We start from the raw sequence: 21,273 nt of genomic DNA, 5'->3' as shown, positions 1-21,273 counted from the left end.
TGATCATAATAAAGAATGTCATCTCTTCATTTCTAGATTGTCCATACAAGGCCTAGACCAGTGATGACAGATGAAAGACTTACATAATAGAAGAAGAAAAAATAAAAATTATGATTTTGCCTTCAGTAATGCTGAGGAGGAGAGCCATGTGGCCCATGTGGTTTGCCGTGCGGTGTCGGACCCCTTGCTACACAAATTATTTTATCAGCACATTTGGACTGGGTTTCTTCTCCATCCATGTTTCCTAAACAAGATTCACAACAAAAATGACCTAAAATACTTTTTCATTTGCATAGAGGAAAAGAAGGTCTATTTTCTGTGTTTCTTTTCTTACCTTTATATTGATATTTGCCATATCTTCACCATCTGCTCGAAGTTCTCCATTAATCTCTCTCTCTCTCTCTCTCTCTCTCTCTCATGGGTGAAGAATCTCTCTTATCTTTGGAAGAAGCTGAGTGCCCACTTTCTATGTCATGGACGCCTTTTTAAAGGCGAGTGATCAGTAGGGGTGTAAGTGGATATTCGAAAATTCGATTACCGTTTGCATCCGAATCCGTTTAAAGCGAATATTATTTGGATCCGTTTCAAGCGGATATTATCCGATTCGTTTAAAGAGCCAGAAAAATGTTAAGACAGAATCGTGTACAATCAGTACCTTATCTTAAAAGATTACCTTAAAAGATTCAGTACATTACCTTAAAACATTATCAAAAAAAATATACAAGGCTACATTATCTTAAAAGATTCAGACTGAAGAAAACAATAAAAATAATTCTTGTAAAAAACTGTGAAACTATTAAGCTAATGTATTGAATCTTCACAGTTTTCTTAAAAGAATCATTTTTATTGTCTTCTTCAATCTGAATCTTATAAGATAATGTAGCCTCATATACTTTTTTTGATAATGTTTTAAAGTTATGTACTGAATATTTTAAGATAATCTTTTAAGATAAGGTACTGATTCTACAGGATCCTGTCTTCACAGTTTTCTGGCTCTTGGGCTCCCAAATAAGAAGAAATTATATGATCGCCCTTGAGATACGATCCAACAGCAGCACAGTTTTAAAAGGGCTGCTATTCGATCAAATATCAATGACGGCTTAAATGAGCATGCCCACTTAGGAACCATACAATTTTTTGGCAAATAGTATTAAAGCCTTATTTGGATTGCAAGAAAAACTATTCCTCGGGATTTTTTTTTTTGTAACATTTTAAAAGGAAATGATAAATTTTAGGAGTATAAATAAAACTTGAACTATAGTGGTTGGAGTTTCTTTTTACATGTGTAATTAGACAATGGAATAAAAAGTTTCAGATAGAAGAAGACAATAATAAAAAAGGAAGTGAATATAAGTAAAGGATTACTAGAAAAAAGTACGAGGTAAGTCTTCTGGAAAATTCGGGCAGGTTGAGATATGGGACTGGATAGATGCTACAATGGCATGGGTGGTGGCAGTTTAAAGGAAGCATTGCCCAACTAGTTTTCCTGCATTGCATTTAGGCATATTGCGCAATCTGATGTCCTTATCGCAATCCAATTCCTTATCTATCTTCACCGAAAGATCGAAACCTGAACGGAAAAAAAGAGACAAACAAAATAAATAGAACCCCGCCTGAGAGGAAAAAAGCAATCATACCAACAAAAAGGGCAATAACTGTAAAGCCAGACCTTATGAAAAAAATTGTCCTCAGCAAGCCAGGGCTGAAAAGAAAAACAAAATTATATCAAAAACAATAAACAGAAAAAATCAAAAAAAATAAAGATAAAAAGAAATACTTGGCCCAAAACTTCATCCTTCAACAGGCGGGAGATCTTTTGTCTCTATTTGCCAAAGATTAGTAACATTCCAGCACAAGCCAGAGTCTCATCAATGGGTCGGTAAATACTCCCTAAGTGAGACTGGAATCATCAGTGAGACTCTAGCTTGTGCTAGAATGTTACTAATCTACAACTCCATAACCAGAATGCATCTTCCCTCATTCTTTGTTTGAATATAAGTAAAAAAAATCTGATCAATAAGGGCTACACGTGTGTAAGACAGGTGGATCGGATCTGGCCAACACGTGCGACGTGGGCATGATCGTATCTGTTGATCCAACTTGAGACCATAAATTCAGCTGATTACCCTACCTTGGATGATCTTAGTTCCTATAACCATCGGGTTTCCTTTGGCTTGGCATCAACCCCAAATTTTCTAAACAAGGCCAGAAAATTAATGGTCACCTCACCTCCAACTCCCACACTTAGTGCAGAAACTTTTCTAACTCTTAAAAATCAATAGAAAACGATAGTTCAGTAAGAAAATCACAATAGTGATTTAACTCTGTCTCTCAGTACTCAGTACGTCTCCCCAATTACACCTCCAAAAATCCAAAAAAATCTTCGAAAACGATAGTCAAAGACTCAAAAGATTGCAATATCTGCCCTACTGCGTATTCCAGCCCTGTGTGATCAGTTAGGCCTTCCTTAGATTCGTTTAGATAGCTTCTGTTTCCTTTATGTTTTCTATTAGTGGCTTGGGTTGTTGCCCCATTTCCTTCAGTTAGTCAGTTTATTTCTCTTATTCTCTTTCTTTGGGTTTGAGGCGAGGGAAGCTATGTCCCCCTTTTCTATCCTTCTTCCGATAATCAATAAAATGAAGACTCTGACCTGGGAAAAAATGATTTGTGCCATCCCTTCTTGATATCTCTCATAAGTCTATTTTTTTAACGGAATCAATCCTATAGAAAAAAAAAATAGTGTAGCATTCTCGACCCAAATTTTCTATATGCTGTGAAAATTTCAGGGGTTGGTCGGTGCTGATGTAAGTCAATAAATACTTGATTTACTTTGCTACCATTTTTCTGGGGATATTTTTTAGCTAAACAACCACAAGGATATGCAATTTTCAAGTACGTAAGCGTATAATCCTCAGCAAAGATCAGTGCCTGAATTTTCTTGACTTGTATTTCTCTTTTCCGACTTCACATTGAAAAGTGATAAATACATAATAGTTTCATTGGTGCTAGGGCTGTGGATTCGGTTATAACCGAACCCATTTTGCCGAAAATAACCGACCAAATAATTTCGGTTATCTAAAAAAGGTAACCGTAACCGTAACCGAAATATACGCTAACCGAACCGAAATAAGAATTCGGTTGTTCGGTTACTTCGGCTATAAGCGAAATGCATTTCGCCATTAAATCTGTAAAATCGATTAAATCTGTAAAAAAAAAGAAAAAAAAAAAAGAGGAGAAGTGCAGAAGGAGGAGAGGGTTTTCGGAGTCCTACTGGAAACCGGAGAAGAGGAGGGGGAGCAGATCCCGCCTGAGAAGAGGTGGTAGAGCCATGGAGGAGATCCCGCCGGAGAGGGAGGAGAGTCGGAGTCGTCGGACGGAACTACGGAAGCGCTGTTTCTCTTCTCAAACTCAAGGGCGGAAATAAAAGTGGAAAACCTCAAAACCCTAGAAAGCTAATGCCCAAAGAAAACTAGAAAAGCTGATGTTTCCGTCCCCTTTCGTAAGAACTTCAAATTGACAGGCCCATGGTTTTAATGAAAACCAGCCCATGGTTTTGAGGAAACCATGTGGTTTTGGTTAAGAGAAGTCAAATGCTGTTAGAAGGCAATGATGATTGAAATTGACACGCCCATGGTTTTGAGTAAACCATATAAAAAATTTATATGGTTTTATGAGCACCGACGGATGTTACAGATGTGGGTTTGCCTGAATTTCTTGGCCTATATTTCTTATGAATCTAGAGGGATATGGTGGTCCATCGCAAAAAGGATTTGGAGTTTGTTCAAGAGGTGGCTGGTCTGACATGCGTCAGACTAGCCGCAAACTGCCATTTGCGATGGACGCTAGCAATTCCAAAGATTAAATAACACTATCTCCTTCGGCTTAAGCTTCTGGGGTAACTCGTTGTGTATCAAAGCAAAGGTCCTGAGTTCAAACCACTTGATGTCAAAAATCCACATGAAATGGTCAACCTAGAAGAATGGCCACATGTACCACGTATAGGCCAACCGAAAGAAAGAGGGACCACGGGGGAGGGGGAGTGCTAAAGTACAAAAGATTAAATAACGCCATCTACATCTACTTAAACTAATGTATTTAAGTGTGTTTTATCTCACAGACTCTGATGTGCGAGAGAGAGAGAGAGAGAGAGAGAGAGAGAGAGAGAGAGACTGTTTAGGTGCTGCCAATTTTTATGCATGCATGGGATGGGCTATCCCTTTCAGAGTAGCAGGAGAACGCATAGCAAATAAAAGGGTTTGTTAATATAACTCTTCTTGGGTCAGTTAATCATTTCCATAGGTTGTTCCTAACCCTCCGATCTGAATATTAGAGGGTTGATCGACCTACGGAAATAATTTTTGGGGCAACCTATTTAGGTTGTGGCCCATCTAATGGACGGTTTGGATCATCCTATGGTGCGGGCCATACTGTACTTTTAATAAATTGAGGAGTGCCGTTATCAAAATACAGTAGCTTAATTTGGAAAGGCTACAAATCATTATAAGTAGCTACATTTCCCTATAATTTGCAACCCTAGTTACCAAAATAATATGGACCGAATCTAGTCCTTGTAAACAGATCCCATGGAATATTTATTATATATTAAAAGAAATAAGGAATACATTATCTGCTATGGATTTTGTCTCTCTCATTTTTGTAGGGAAGGTAGCTTGGCGAATTATGCTTGCGGCGGCAACATAAAAACTCGATCCCCTGGATTGGGCTAGCCTACCAAAAGACTCAAGAGGAGCTGCTTGATGTGACTAATTGTTTATTCCTTATATTCGTGAGAAATAATATTTTTGGTTTTTTTTCCTATTTTTGGGGGAGGGAAAAGGGTTTATTGTTCTCTTGTATTGTAAGCATGGTTTTAAATTTTGACCGAAATCCGAAACTTCCGAAATTGCGGACGGAAATTTTAGATTTCGGTGAGAATCGAAACCGTAACGTACCGAAACCGAAATTCTTGAAATTTACCAAATTTCGTCAAATTTTGCATTAAAATAATAGTTTTTTTATTCCGTTAAATAATTTCAAACGAAATTACAGAAATTTCGTCCCAAAATTACAGATTTCGATAGCAAATACCAAATTTCGCCTGAAATTTCGGTTGTATCTTCTATTTCTTATTAATATAATATAAGGTGCAGCCCCAGGTTCCAATATTAATTCCGGGTTTTAAAAACGCACATTAGTGACTGTAAGGATTGGATGATTGGTGGCCATCGGTGATCGAAATCGAGGGCTATGAAGTGGACGGTATAGATCAATCAAAAGTGGTACCCGCTATGTCACAATGGACGTGCCTCATTGTATTACAATGAGGTCATGACCTACTAATGCCATTCCTTTTTCATGTTCACTGTTCAGATTTAAAAATTATAAAAAAGCCAATAATCAAGTTCTATAACGTGCCTTGATAGGTGTTATAGATAGATTATATACTCAATTTGGGCGTAATTTTATCTGTACACATAAGATCATTACTCAACTTGGGCTAAGGGCACCAATTAGATCCATTTTGTCAAACAATTGACACACCATAAAGGTACACTCAAGTCAGTCAATGCATTCATTTGCCTGGACAGTTAGGAATTTCAAGAGACGGAATGTTTCAAATTAAGGTACATAGGTATCGAGTTGTGACATCAAAAACAACGGTTGAAACTAAAAGAGGAAGACGATAGTGATGGAAGCTGTTTTCTCAACAAAAAATTCAAACTAAAGCTCCTTTAATTAAGTTTGGAGGTTCGATCCCAGCTTACCAACCGAAAACATGCACAAGCTAAAGCTCCTTTAATTAAGTTCAAAGTAAGACTTGAAATGCATATAAAGCTCCCTAACCACAGTTAAACCCACTTTATTTTTAAATTTTGAAAGATAAATCCACAATGCTCACATTAAAAAAGATTGATATTTTTGGCAGATTTATTTCATGTAAACAAGTATCACATAAAACATTGAAAATCCATCATTAAATCGATAATATTCCTTGGGGAAGTTTCAACGGGCAAGCTAACTAGGAGGCCACGAACCCACTTTAATCCGATCAAGCACACATATTATAGCATAGTGGGTTCCACTTTTGAGTGATCCTAACCGATGAAGCACACCATTATAGCATAGTGGGTCCTTACTTTGGATCTTGTGTGGCAAAAAATCCTGACAAGTCACCAATCTTAACTTCCAACACTACATATTAGTTGCTGGGTTTTCAAAATCCAAAAGAGGCCGACAGTTAATTGAACGGTCTAGATGAATCACTAAAATGGATAATGGGTGTGCCTCACTGCATTACAATGAGGTCGCCCTCTACGTAAACGAGTGTGCATTGAAAATTTGAAATTGCACTTGGTGTAGAAACTTTTCAACTCAAAAATCAATAGAAAACGATAGTTGAGTAAGTAAATCACAACAGTGATTCACCTCTGTCTCTCGGTACTCAGTACGTCTCCCAAATTACACCTCCAAAAATCCAAAAAAATCTTCAAAAATGATAGTCAAAGACTCAAAAGATTGCAAAATCTTCCCTACTGCGTATTTCAGCCCTGTGTACGGTGGAAATCAACCCACGCAATCATCATAGAGCCGTCAAATCCCTGTTGTACTGCCTCCCTCTATTATCTTCGTCCTTTCTCTTTCTCTAATAGGTAGGTCATATTAGGGAGCAGTGTAGAAAGAATATAGTCTTCACTGTCTGTTCAATACTGTGTTGAAAGTAAGATTTGATTTGGACTCAGTGAGGCTATCAAAACGACTAGGTACTGTTTCAAGCGTTTTTTAACCAGAAAGTTAAAGGTTCTCTACTTTTTGACAAATCTTACTGCACGTTGACTCTCAATCACGCAAGAAACCTTCTTTTTAGGTGCTGTCCAAATCCAAGCGAAAGTGCACATAGTTTCAAAAAATACAATGAGCAACACCTTTTTCGAAGGTTACTAATATTAGCCGTATGATATGTAATTGCACCAACTCACCTTGTCTTTTATTATTTAAACGCTCCCAGAAAGCTATCACAAGTAAATTAAAAAGAAGAGGCAAGTTGAGTTAGTGAAATTATAGAAACATGGGACGGCCATATCTTGATAGGTGTAGGGAATAGGGACTACCTCACTACCTTGATTTACCCGTCACTGATTTGCTGACAGAGTTCTTTTTCCGATTTGTCATAGCTTTGACAGCTGGTTTAAAGTGTAAAAAAATGGAATTCGTCCCATTATCAAATATTTGTCGATTCTTGTAGTGGACCCACTCTTGTTCTCCAACGCCTCTCATTCCTCGTTCGTGGGCCGACTATGTGGATTCAATCTGTTTAATAGGACAGAAAGCCCATCAGTTTTCAGTGCTTCTTGTACTGGGGCTCGTCTTGTTCGCCAACTCTTCTTCTTCTTCATGGGCCCACTGCCAACCATTGGTTTCAATCTGTTTTACAGGAAAGAAAGCCCACAAAAATGACTGGCTAGGATTATTTATTAGACTGATTTTATAGAATTATTTACCGTTGATTTGCATCATTGATGTCATTTTTATAGAATCAATTACCCTTGATTTGCCATATGGTGCACTAGCATAAGTCGCACTTGACAATTTCACCAGATCCAAGGCACAAAAAGGCTCAGGGCCCATGATTATTTTATAGTGGGCCAACTATGGACAAAGAAAACAAGAATTCAGATGTCAAATGAGTGTGACGACGTTGATGATCATTGATAGGTCCCACATGGGATATCATAAATCAGAGCCGTCTAAAGTGTAGACCATATATTATTATCCCATGCTGGACGAACATCCCACATGTACGATTAAGGCCTACAATGATCAATGCTTTGGCTTGTCTAGGCAGAACCCTAAATTGAGTCTAATAGATCAAGGGGCTAGGATCATCCAATCAAAGAGTACCAATGAAAATGGGCTAAACTTGTGTTTGACAATTGGATCATGCGGATCAGATCACGTCCACATGGCAGGCATGATGAACCCAAGATGTGATCGTATTAAACAGAGCATAAGGCTCAGGGAATTTACTTTATAGAGGGCCAACTATGGAGAAAGAAAACAAGAATTCAGATGTCAAATGAATGTGACGACGTTGACAGTCATCGATAGGTCCCACATGGGATATCATAAATCAGAGCCGTCTAAAGTGCAGACCAGACCATTATTATCCGATGCTGAACGAGCATCCCACATGTAAGATTAAGGCCTACAATGATCAATGCAGCTTGTCTAGGCAGAACCCTAAATTGAGCCTAATAGATGAAGGGGCTAGGATCATCCAATCAAAGAGTGACTAATGGAAATGGGCTGAACTTGTGTTTGACAATTGGAACAACGGATCAGATCACGTCCACTTGGCAGGCATGATGAGCCCAAGATCTGATCGTTTTTAACATATTTTGTCCATTTATCAATAAGAGCAGTTTATTAGTTTTGGTTAATCATCCATTTGAGGCCCATTAATGTATGGATGGTTTGGATCGTCCAATTAGTATACTTTTGTATGTACGAAGGCATATAAATAGCAGGGCCCATCATATCAATAGTTGTGGCCAAGGCAACTGTCCCTATGAGTAATGGGAAAAATGATATCGGCACTTCCTTTTCAAGTACTAGAATTGTCGGAGATGAAAATCTTGCTATATTGTTAGTATGTTTCTATTTCTACAGCAAGCAGAATGGTCAAAGTTTTAATAGACAGCAAAACTCTTGTCTAGATGTCTTTGTTATAGATTCAGTGGTGGGACTAGAAATTCATAAAAGGCTCCACATGATATTTTTAAGAGTATCATTTCAGTCATTTTTTATTTGTACTATTATAAAAGACGGAACATACCTCCAGGGTGTGAAAAATTTAGGGGTTGGACGGTGCTGATGTAAGTCAATAAATAAATAATGACTTGATTTACTTAACTACCATTTTTCTGGGGATATTTTTAGCTAAACAACCACAGAGATATGCAATTTTCAAGTACGTAAGCGTATAATCCTCCGCAAAGATCAGTGCCTGAATTTTCTTGACTTGTATTTCTCTTTTCTGACTTCACATTGAAAAGTGATAAATAAATAATAGTTTCATTGGTACACAAAAAGCATTTCGCGTTCGTTCAGGAGGTGGCTGGTGTGACACCTCCTGAACGAACGAAATCCGATATTTCCGAAATTTTGGATTTCGTAGTAGAAGATCGTGTTTCTCGACCGTGGAGTAGGCTTGGCCGAACCATGATTGTAAGCATGGTTTTAAATTTCGACCGAAATCTGAAATTTCGGATTTCGGTGAGGACCGAAACTGAAACGTACCGAAACCAAAATTCTCGAAATTTTGGGAATTTCGTAGAAATTTGCATTAAAATAATAGTTTTGTATTCCGTTAAATAAAATACAGATTTCGATGGCAAATACCAAATTTCGCCTGAAATTTCTGTTGTATCTTCTATTTCTTATTAATATAATATAAGGTGCAGCCCCTGGTTCCAATATTAATTCCGGGTTTAAAAAAGGCACATTAGTGACTGTAAGGATCGGATGATTGGTGGCCATCGGCAATCGAAATCAAGGCCTATGAAGTGGACGGTATAGATCAATCAAAAGTGGTACCCGCTATGTCACAATGGACGTGCCTCATTGTATTACAATGAGGTCATGACCACTAAAGCCATTCCTTTTTCATGTTCACTGTTCAGGTTTAGAAATTATATAAAAGCCAATAATCAAGTTCTATAACCGTGCGTTGATAGGTGTTATAGATAGATTATATACTCAATTCCGGCGTAATTTTATCTGTACACATAAGATCATTACTCAACTTGGGCTAAGGGCACCAATTAGATCCATTTTGTCAAACAATTGACACACCATAAAGGTACACTCAAGTCAGTCAATGCATTCATTTGCCTGGACAGTCAGGAATTTCAAGAGACAGAATGTTTCAAATTAAGGTACATAGGTATCGAGTGGTGACATCATTCGATAAGTGATCATGGTTCATAGCAACATAACTAAATGGGTTTTGGGCCTATTTGTTTCTGTTTGGGTCCCAACAATCACATGAGAAATAGTGAATTCCTATATTCATTTGCCCCTCTTGCTCTTTTGGCTGTTTCTTCTTTTATTATGTACTGTACAACTCTCTCAAATAAAGAGTGCTATTGCATGGTGGGGGCCATGTTTACACCAACCAGACAGCAAAAAAAGAAGTATTTAATCTGGTCTTACCGAGCGGGGAACCAAAGCCTCTTTAATTAAGAAAAGGTTGGTTTTGGGACTATTTACTCCAATGGGCCTGGCCAACCCAACATTAATTAGACAGATATTCTACATTTTTTTTTGTCACAATCTATGTAAAAAAGGAATGATTTCTACCACCTCAGCTCTTGTAATTTTAACCTGCGAGATTAAGGCCTCCTGCCGACCTTAACCATGTCAACAACTTAAGCATTCTCATACTAATTAGATCCCATTAGGAAAATTGATTTTGTTGAGAAAATCTGCTGGGCAAATCAACCCGATCGTGCAGAAATTAAACGGAAAAGTAAAATAACACAAGCAAGCCACAAGATCAACACCGATGTTTTACGTGGTTCGGCCAAGCCTACTCCACAGGCGAGAAACACGATCTTCCACTATGAGAAAAACAAAATACAAGGATTACAATGGATTAATCACAATCCGACAAACCCGCAATCATTTCCTTGCTTCTCAAACCCAAGATCATACAAAAGAGAAACCCGAGAAAATCTGAAAAAAAAACCCAAGAGGAACCCCAGAAGAAACCCAAGAAAAATTATTTTCTTCCTTCTTCTTATCTCTCTTTTTCTCCCTTAGGGTAGCCGTCACACTCCAAGCCTCTCACTCGTTCTCTCTTTCTGTTCCCCTTGCCCACAAGAGAAAAACTCTCGTCTCTATCTAAAAACCTAAGAAAAATAAACACTTTCTATTTTGCCTTATTGCCTTCCTTGCAAGCAATTCTCTGGGTGGGAAATAAGGAAACTTTCCTCAACAATCTTCACCTTGGATTATTTCCCAGCCACCTGAAGATTTTCCGTTGATGTTTCCACCGGTCCGCTATTACCGCAAACCACAATTTGCCTTCTGAAGTATTAGCTACACACCCTCGAATCACCTTGGTTCTGACTCCACCCGATTTGATCAACACTGCTAATGCACATTTGTAGCTGCTAACCCGTTGACTCACTCGGTCAACCTTGGAGAGGGATCTCAATCCATCCTCCCCAATGCAGGTATTGTCAACTTTTCACCATCGTCTGCAACTTGGAAACCTGTCTCTGCACCAACTGTGAAAGAAACCCTAAGCGTGCATGCACTACCACTTTGTTTCTAACTAACCATCGAGATCTTGGGAACTTAAGTTAGCGTGTCCCCGACCAGACGATATAATCCGCTATGCTTCTCTCCTTTCATCAGAACCATACAACCAAGTGTGATTTTCATGGCTCCACCTGCAGCTGAAATCCTACAACTCCTGGAGTCCAACCGGCCAAGAGACACTACATTCCTTCGCAACTTTGGGACATACGCCACACCACCCAAAGTATGAACCACTCCATCAAACATTTTGATTTTCACCGTCCCAACTCCCGTGACGTGACAAGTAGACCCGTCACCCAAGGACACTACACCTGCCCTTGTCTCCTGGAACTAGGGGTGGACATGGTTCCGGTTCGAACCGAGGAACCGAACCGAACCGGCACATATGGTTCGGTTCGGTTCGGTTCCATATTTATATGGTTCGGTTCCGGTTCTGATATCCTGGAACCGATGAAAATTCGGTTCGGTTCTGGGTTTGGGATCCCGGAACCGAGAACCGACCCTCACCTTAAAATCCAATGCCTCATCGCTTGATAAAATCACCCCACCCCCTTTTAATTCACCCCTCTTTAACATGTTGCTTTGCCTTTAAAATTTTAATTCACCCCCCGAATTTGTGCTTGATTATTCCAAATTTGTGCATGTTTGTAGGTCATATATAATTTTTGCATTGCCCAAATTTGTACAAATTTGTGCCTGATTATTCCAAATTCGTGCATGTTAGTCTTTGTAGTTCATATATAAACAGACCAAACCGATTATAAATACGTTTAGGCAAAATATCTACATTTGGTGAAGGTTGGGTAAACCCAGAGCCGAACCGAACCGAACCGATTATATATGGTTCTGGTTCGGTTCGGTTCCAAACATATATGGTTCGGTTCTGGTTCCAATTTCAGGGAACCGATTATATATGGTTCGGTTCTGGGTATACCCCAAAACCGAACCGAACCAAACCATGTCCACCCCTACCTGGAACGTATCAAAATATTCCCTCATGGAGAATACATGAACAGAGCACCCTAAATCTGAAATCCACAATCTCTCCACCCGGCCTCGGTGATCGCTCCACCTGAGCTCTGATACCACTTGTTGAGAAAATCCGCAGGGCAAATCAATCCAATCGTGCAGAAATTAAACGAAAAAGTAAAATAACACAAGCAAGCCACATGATGAACACTGATATTTTACGTGGTTCAGCCAAGCCTACTCTACGGACGAGAAACACGATCTTCCACTATGAGAAAAATAAAATACAAGGATTACAATGGATTAATCACAAACCCACAAAGCCACAATCATTTCCTTGCTTCTCAAACCCAAGATCGTACATAAGAGAAACCCGAGAAAACCCGAAAGAAAACCCAAGAGGAACCCAAGAAGAAACCCAAGAAAAACCCTTTTCTTCCTTCTTCTTATCTCTCTTTTTTTCTCCCCCCTTAGGGTAGCCATCACACCCCAAGCCTCTCACTCGTTCTCTCTTGCCATCCAAACCATTCAACCAGCGGAGCTCAATTACGAAAAACCATGCCCTGCATCCCAATTAGATGATCCTAACCCTTACATGAAATGAAAATGTTCTTTTTGAAGGTGCCAATTGATTATTATTTTTTGTACCCACGCATTTGTTGGGCACTAATAGGAAGGTTAGGATGAATAGCTCAACTTCGATGGGGTGTAGTTCTTATTATTTTGGAAAGGGTTTTGTTACTCGCTAAGGTGCATTGAAAATGTAAATCTACGATAAATTTACATAGGTATTAAGAGTTTTGTTTTTTTTGATCGGTAAGGTGGGGTTAGGCGGACCCTTACCAATATATTAATTAAAGAAAGATGTTACAATAAATTTACATAGGGATTAAGAGTTTTATATGGCTTTTGAGTTTTTTTCTCAAAAAATGTGTAGATTTAGATTTCCATTGCACCTGAGGCACTCGTTAACAAAACCCACAAGGTGAGTTAATGCGATTATCAAAACATGGTAATGTGAGTAGTTCCCTGGGTATTCCTGTTTTTATTTTTTATATTATTATTATTTTTTCAATAAGACAAAGAGACACGTTTCATCCTCTCGATCTGTACCTTGTATTTTGCAAAAAGTAAGTACTATTCCACCAACCCAATGAAGTTAGCACTCTGACATGTATGGTTCCTGCAAGTAGTGGACCCATCTTTTGCAGGTGAGAGTTTTAGGAGTCTCTATTAGTAAGTTCTTAGCCATTTTTGTTCTCAAATTAATTAATTCATCAACTAACATAATGTTCTGGTCTAAAAGAATGAAAGCAGCCATGGTTGGGACCGTTGATACAATGGGCCATTATCGGGTACAGGCCTGATGTCGAATAGAGATCCCATTGGCCCTGTTAAAACAAAAATTAAGACGGGAAGTGATTTATTCGCCTCCTCCTCATCCCCAGGCCACCCCTAGCTCACTGGTGTTTTCAAGACTACTCTTTTTCCACAAAAGGGGTGGCCCGGGGAAGAAAAGGTTCCCAATCGAAACTTGCCAAAATCAACAGCTAAAAGACATCTTTTATAGCGAACTCGAAGCAGGTTTGGAATCATCCTATCAAGGAACTGAACTTGTGAAGTTGTGATCAGTGATCAGTGATGTTCTTGTATTCGATCGCCATACACTTGAATACGTGAGAATGGAATGTTCTTGGGGCAATTTGAACATTCAACCACTACAACGTACATTTTTATTGGACCAACAAAAATATGGGTGGTGCATCCATCTATGGATGTGCCATGCCCCATAATTTCTAATGAAATGATCTTTGTCATGGCTGTTATTCCCTTGAATGTGGATCCTTTTTTATGCTTAATTTTTATACCCATTTGCAATCTACTAAAAATAATGAAAGTCATTCAATTGGGTGACATTTTTTGAGTTTAGATCATTCATAATTGGCCCATCAAATGAGCCAGCAGATTCACCACCTCTATGATTTGTGGGCCAGAGTAAAAGTATTTCCACCATTCTATAATCCCCATAATTTTTGTTCGGTTCTGGGTCATCTACCCTCTCCGGTTTTGTTTTCTAACAGCACTAACTGTGCCCGACCCACTCCGCGGGGCCTGCCCCTTGGAGATGCTGAAAACGCGTCTACACAGGGAGATGAGAAATCCATATATATATATATATAGCCTAGTAACTTTTTCTCCCTTTTTCAATGTGGGATCTTTCAATCCACCCCCCTTAGGGCCCAGCGTCCTCGCTGGCACACTGTTCTGGATGGGAGGTCCCGCTTTGATACCATTATGTCACGCCCCGACCCCACTGTGTAGATATTGTCCGGTTCTGGGTCATCTACACAGTGGGGTCAGGGCGTAACAAGATCATTCATAATTGGCCCATCAAATGAACCAGCAGATTCACCAAATGATAAACACCACCTCTATGATTTGTGGGCCAGAGTAAAAGTATTTCAACCATTCTATAATCCCTCTAAGAAATATACACTAAGGCCCTGTTTGTTTTGGATGTTGCGCACCAATTGTACAAGTCCAAATTGATTATTGGACTCAAATTTACATTTAGACCCTGTTTAGTTTGGAATTTTTGATCTGATCATGAGTCCAAACTGATTACAGGACTCAAATTGGTTTCAAATGAGCGCATTGTTATCCTTCAACGGAAATGTTGTTCTTTAATATTATGCAATTAAAGAAAGGAAACAAGTGTAGGAGACTTAGAAACCCTTCAAAGCCATAGATGGGTTTTGAAGAAAAGCAAGACTTGGCAGTGGTTTTCACGACAAAACCCACGCCCTGCAATGAAGAATAACATCGATTCCGGGAAAACAGGTATTGAGAACTAATAAATCTTCAGTATGATGCTTTAATTTTGAGGCAGCTAGTTAAAAATGCCGTGGATCTATTCAAGGGCCCTTCTCTGGCCCTTGCATAAAGAGGGCGCTAGGTAGTGGCTCCCAAAGAGCCTTAATGTGTCCATTAGCAGATAAGATTAAATTAAGACAATCTTATCTGCAATTTGCATCAAAAGATGCAATACGTGAATTGACTTGATCTGATAGTGTGGGGACCACCGCCTACTAGGTTGATGGGCCCACACCCAATTTGGGCAAGGAGTTGTCTCCACGTGGCAAGCATCAGATCAATATCAAATGATTTAAGGTACAAAAAAAAGAGCAGTATTAGATTATTAATCATTATCTATTGACATGATCTGATGTTAGGCTCACTTACGTTGGACATTTTCGCGTGGGAATGCATTTAGGTTAGGACATGCCATATTAAGACTTGGGGTTTGGGAAAAGAATACAGCCCGCGGTTCTGGTTTCATTCCAAAATCACACCTTGGGTGGAGATTTTTGGTAGCGGTGCAACCAACTTGGGTCAGGTGGGGTTGATCTTTTGCAAAAAATGAATTGGACTCAACCCGAACCCGACCTGATTTTATGGTAAAAGCTCAACCCGAATTCCCAATAATCAACCTGTGTTTCACCCATAATATTTGGCGAAAAAGGAGTCGCTTCTGCTATTCTACACTCTATTGGATTGATTTTGAGAACTTGTGGTTCTGAACTCCAAAAACACCTCTTGGATTGATTTTGAGAACTTGTGGTTCTGAACTCAAAAAACACAATCAACCCTGGGTTTTCGATTTTGGGAGTTTTCATTTTCCAATGATTGGATCGGATCCTATCTTAATGCATTCTGAATGGGCTTGGGTCAGACCATGGTTGGTGAAGGTTCCCCGCGTCTACGTCGCGTCCCTTTTAACTTGGCCACATTCCGCATTGCGCTGCATCCGCATTCCACGTTTTGCAATAAAAATTCCTCTGACTCTCTCGAATTATGACCGGTCAATAGAGTGCTCAACCGAGTTCTTGACCACGTCGTGCTGAGCCTGAGCCTACTAGGGTTTTCTTCGGCCACATTACACGCCGCATCTGCGCAGCATCCGCAATTTTAAACACCGGTCAAAACACAATTTCTTAATCACGTACTGGATTTGAATGGGATCTGCCGGACAAAAAAAATCCTGTAAGGAATCAATTTATTGCGGCTCAAATGCATTACTTCTGCCAGGCCGGCTAGGGCTACTAGCAGCCCTATTGGTATAAATCCGAACTGCATCGAATCAGTGCACTTAATTTATATATAGGCCATGTTTGACAACCATGAAAAATTACTCCATGGAATAATTGCTGGACCTAGTGTGTGATGATAAGCGTCAAGAATGAGGGAGAGGGAGAGATTTCAGCCAGTGGGAGTGGAGAGAGTGTGAAAAAATATTCGTTTCTTAAAATTGGTATTTTGTTTCCCTAAGGGAGCTTCCCCCTCCCCCCCCCCCCCCCCCCCAAGGGCTAACTGAGGATTCTGTAACGGCTGATTTTGGAGGCAATTCAAGTTGGGCTAATGACGATCCATCGGTTTTTGTGATGAGGATAGCCCGAACAATGCAAGGAGATTTCCAAATAACAAATGGTTATGGTCCTGAAAAGGCCCCCCACAAGAGAACTTGAACTGATTTAATTCAATAAAAATCTTTCATCACGATGGTGATTGGAACTTAACATTCCCCTGTTAAGTAGAAGAACCCTAGAGATGGATACATTTGTGACAAAATCATTTTCATTAGGTTAATATGCATTTGGGTGTGCACACAAATTGCAATTTGGGCCTCTTATGTTGCAATCAGCTTAAATTGCTGTCTAAAAAATTACAACTTGGGTAGAAATTGCAATTTGTCCAAAAAATCACTATGCCATGGGTCCGCTTTGGGGAGAGCAAAACCATAATTTTTCTCTACCAATGAACTGTATAGTTTCTCGTTAAGAAATCTCTCCTCACAATCTCAGGATCACTGGAACAGCTTCATTGTCGAAGAAGATTTCAAGTTCATAGATAACGCATTTGTATGGGCACAGTAAGTTAAAAATTAAAATTTCAAAAACTAAGATCATAATGAAGGCTACAATACGCTGAAATCCCTAGGACTGAATGAATGTTAAAGCACACTTAGGATATTAAGATTCGACTACACTTATAATGAATGCTAAGCCACTTAAGATCTAAACATTCCACCACACTATGCAACCAACGTCCCCGGGCTACTTTTTCATTGCTTCCATGTAGCCCTTTTCACATGTTGTCTATTCCACAGGCTGGCTCACTCAGGTTGCTCTAGGTAGCCGTTTTCATATGTTACCCTTCTAACCGTTCTGTTATGTGGCTCACTTTGTGATAGCTTTCACTTTGTTGTTCTGAGAAATCTTTTTCACTGGTTGGCCTCCTTCTGTGACTCGACCATGAGAAGTGGTGTTGGCTCTGATACTAATGTCAGGTACCTAACCAATATGCCAAAACCCTAGTACTGATGAAATGTGTTATGCTAGGCCCTTAAAACCACTTAGGAAAATGACATTTTCTTTGAAAAAAATAGGCATCTTTCTTTTCTCGAGATTATAAATTTATAAGAGGAATGCTAGATTCACAGGCACTTTTTTAAAAAATGGGTAAAGGGCAACCCCATTGGTCAATATCCATTTATGATGCCACAAAAAATTACCATCATAATTCGTAACTGTCATAAATGAATGTTACCAATGTGGCGCCCTTATAGTCTTTTACTCCTTTTTTTTGTTTTGGAAGGCCGCCTGTGAGTCTTATCATTCCACAATTTATAATAGCCTTTGCAAAAAATAAAGGGGGAGTGCTATTATCAAAAGCAAGGGTGCTCTGACATCATTTCTCTGCTTTGAGTAAAATATGTTCCATGGAAAATGAGTTAACCAAATGGTGGAAATTTAGGAGACTATGGAGGAAATTTAGGAGATAACAACACAGCTAAAGATGGGGATTATCTAATATCAGTTTGGGTTGCATTAGGCAGAAAATATGGTGAGAAGGTTATAATTGATCTGCACGCAGCTCCAGGTTCTCAGAACACCCTTTACGCAGCTCCAGAGATGGATTTCAGGATTGGGGACACACTGATGGAAACATCCAACAAACAGTTGCTGTTATTGACTTCCTTGCTTCCAGGTTTCCCCAAAAATGACACTACTCTTTCCTCTGAATTTTCCAAAGAATTTCAACATTTATACTTGGATCTCTTTATGGTAAGTTTTCATGTATGTCCTTGGAAATGCTGAAACCTCTGATGGGCCCACTTATTTGATGATCTGAACCGTTCTTCTGCTTGGAGAGTCATGATTGCTTGATGTGCCAGACTTTGTGGGTCATGGCCCATTAGGCAAATGACTTGGATCATAGAACAAGATTTCTGCACTTGTACTTTCCTGTGGACAAACTTGTGCACTTACCATAGTGCAGCTCAATAATGGAAGGGTGTAACATCAATTTTCCGGTTTTCCCTCCCTAAGAAAAAAAAAAAAATGCTAATGATATCGGCACTAACATGTTTTAATAATTCCGCATCTTGTCTTTTATTATTTAAAGAGCTATGAAATGTTATTACAGTATCCAAAAAGCTCTAAGAAGACAATTTAAAAAGAAAAGATAAGCTGAGTTTGATTTATCATCTTTAATTTCAATGATTGATCCAATGCATAATTGGAATGAAAATTGCAGGAGAATGGGTCACAGAGTGGCAAGTCAGTGGAGCATCAGAGGATGACTACCAAAGATTCGGAAAGGCCCAGTTAGAGGTATTTGGGCCTGCCACATTTGGATGGGCTTATTGGACTCTCAAGAACATTAATAACCATTGGAGTCTTGAGTGGATGATTAAAAATGGCTATATAACTTTGTAGAATCTCACTACAATTTAATCATTTTTCAATAATTTTGTTCTACTGTCATAATGGTCTCCCTCTTTCATCTCATGCATAATATGAGTTTAGTGAAATGTCACCATGCCCAGTTTTGTTGGCTAAAAGATCGACGAGGGACCCTAGACACTAGCCAATCTTATGGATGAGATTAAAGATATGTGTTTGTATGGTGTTTACTCTTTTTCTCTTATTCTTAGAAGCACTGATCGTCTTTAACCCATTAAGTGCACTTGTAATCCATTATTATTTAATAAGCTTTCATTGATGGCTCATCTATAATGAAGAAAGTTACCCTACTCTTTTCATGAGGACCCATTAAGTTGCCACCAAGATTATGTTTCCCTTCCAAAGGCGTGGAAAATGGTGTCGTTTAACTCTTATTACCAAGGACTTTTTGTCCTCATTGACCATCCTTGTTGGCAAGAATTTTTTTCAATTATCATCGTTTTAGTTTCCTCTCAAATTTGTGAAAAGATAAAAGTCAAGTGGGGTTTTTTACTAGTCCCTTATTTAGGGGGTACATCGAATTTAGCAACAAATGAACGGTTTGGATCATCATATGGAGTGAACCCCACTATGCTTTTTGAAAAATATTGGACTTCACAAGCACACACCCTTTAAAATGTCCGTTCAATCATATGGAACTTGAATGTTGATTCAAAACTATACAATGCTATCTTTCTATGGCAAGCTACAAAGGTGGGAAATCAAGTAAGAAGTGTATTCAGTTAGTCTTTGTGGGAAACATAGGTAAATGATATTATCACCACCGTTTCCAGTATTTCCAACATTTACGTTTGTATTTTCCTAAAATAGCTGGATTTCCCTCTTTAATTATCTATAAGACAAACAAAAGTAGAGGAAATATCACTTACCAAATTGTATTAAGTGTGCTGTTTCGGCTGATTGACTATTAACTCTATTAGGAAAATTGCGCAAAAAGAAAAGAAACTATGCAGAATCAATGAGATTCTATAAGACGGAAATTCAAAAGTATTGTTGAAGTTAGTTACAAGTGGCGGGCCCACTATTATGTGTGGCATGCAGATGAGGTGAGTGGGATATTCATCATGTGGCCTACTATGAAAGAGAGGACTCTTGGGTATACATGTGTATGGTATAACCCCAGTATATGTTCTAATATAAGCTCAATAGATAATTGACCGGTGTAGTGGGCCTATTTGGGCTAGAGCCATTAACCTATTAAAACCTTAGTGTATCTCTACATATAGGGGCTGGAGGCAACAACCTTGGTATTCAAAACTAGATACCTTGGGTGTGGATTTCTCATCCACAGACATCGATTGGTGTTTTTTTTTTGTGCCGAAATCCTCTTGGCTATTTTTATTTTGAAGCCGAAGGTGCAAATTTAGTACCAATTTTGTTGGTGCAAATTTGAAGCGTAATCCCCTTGGTGCAAATTCGTCGGGTTTGGGTTCTCTCTTGCGACCGGTTCACGCGGTTCGGTTCTTGCGACCAGTTCACACGGTTTGGTTCTTGCCGTCGTTTCTTAGATTTGGTACTGCGTTTCGCCAATCAGGTGCACTCTTTCCAATTTAAATTTTATCTAAATAATACAATGGAAAATAATTCTATTCCGTTTGAGATGGTCAAACTTCAATCCTTTGGTGGATCTGAGTTTAACTCATGGAAGCGAAAGACTCAATTCGATCTAAAATATATGAATTGTTTTTACACCGTTTTGAGTAACTTTGCTGAGACGGATGAAGAAGTTGATGAATCTCGATGGCTCAAAGATAAGGATTTCTGCAAAGACTACTTGTTGAATTGTCTTTCAGACCGTCTTGCAGAAACTTATAACAATTATAACACTGTTAAAGAAATATGGGACAACTTAGATGCTCAATTCAAGAAGGAGGAGGAATTGTCCAAGACCCATTTTATGGGCAAATTCATGGATTTCAAGTTTCAAGAGGACAAGGAAATCACTCATCAAGTTACTGATCTAGAGAATTTGAGATCTAAGTTGCATAGTGGAAAAATAGTTGTCTGTGATTCGTTTTTTGTGGGTGCAATTATATACAAGTTACCATCTGCATGTCACTCTTTCAAAATCGAAATGTATCGAAAAAATGTGCAAGTGGGACTGGATGATCTCAAACGATTCATTCGAATCGAAGATAAGAATTAAGCTAGGAATAACTTAGAGATGGTTAGA

General features: G+C 38.9%; 2 long non-coding RNA genes across 2 annotated transcripts; both read right to left on the bottom strand.

Moving 5' to 3' along the window:
- LOC143848707 (uncharacterized) lies at window positions 1-804 on the bottom strand. Its single transcript, XR_013235451.1, has 2 exons — window positions 335-804; window positions 1-244 (listed from the first exon to the last, which is right to left on the bottom strand). It is a non-coding gene; the product is annotated as an uncharacterized LOC143848707 (long non-coding RNA).
- Window positions 805-1,242: 438 nt separating this feature from the next.
- LOC143848706 (uncharacterized) lies at window positions 1,243-3,734 on the bottom strand. The gene is made up of 3 exons (XR_013235450.1): window positions 3,272-3,734; window positions 1,670-1,702; window positions 1,243-1,570 (listed from the first exon to the last, which is right to left on the bottom strand). It is a non-coding gene; the product is annotated as an uncharacterized LOC143848706 (long non-coding RNA).
- Between the last annotated feature and the right edge of the window lie 17,539 nt (window positions 3,735-21,273).

Source organism: Tasmannia lanceolata, unplaced genomic scaffold (genome assembly GCF_043159265.1).
Source record: "Tasmannia lanceolata isolate RefF3 unplaced genomic scaffold, GAP_Taslan_0.1 ptg000016l, whole genome shotgun sequence".
Lineage (NCBI taxonomy): Eukaryota > Viridiplantae > Streptophyta > Magnoliopsida > Canellales > Winteraceae > Tasmannia > Tasmannia lanceolata.
The sequence above is the reverse complement of the archived record's forward strand: the minus strand, read 5'-3'. Positions and strand labels throughout refer to the sequence as shown.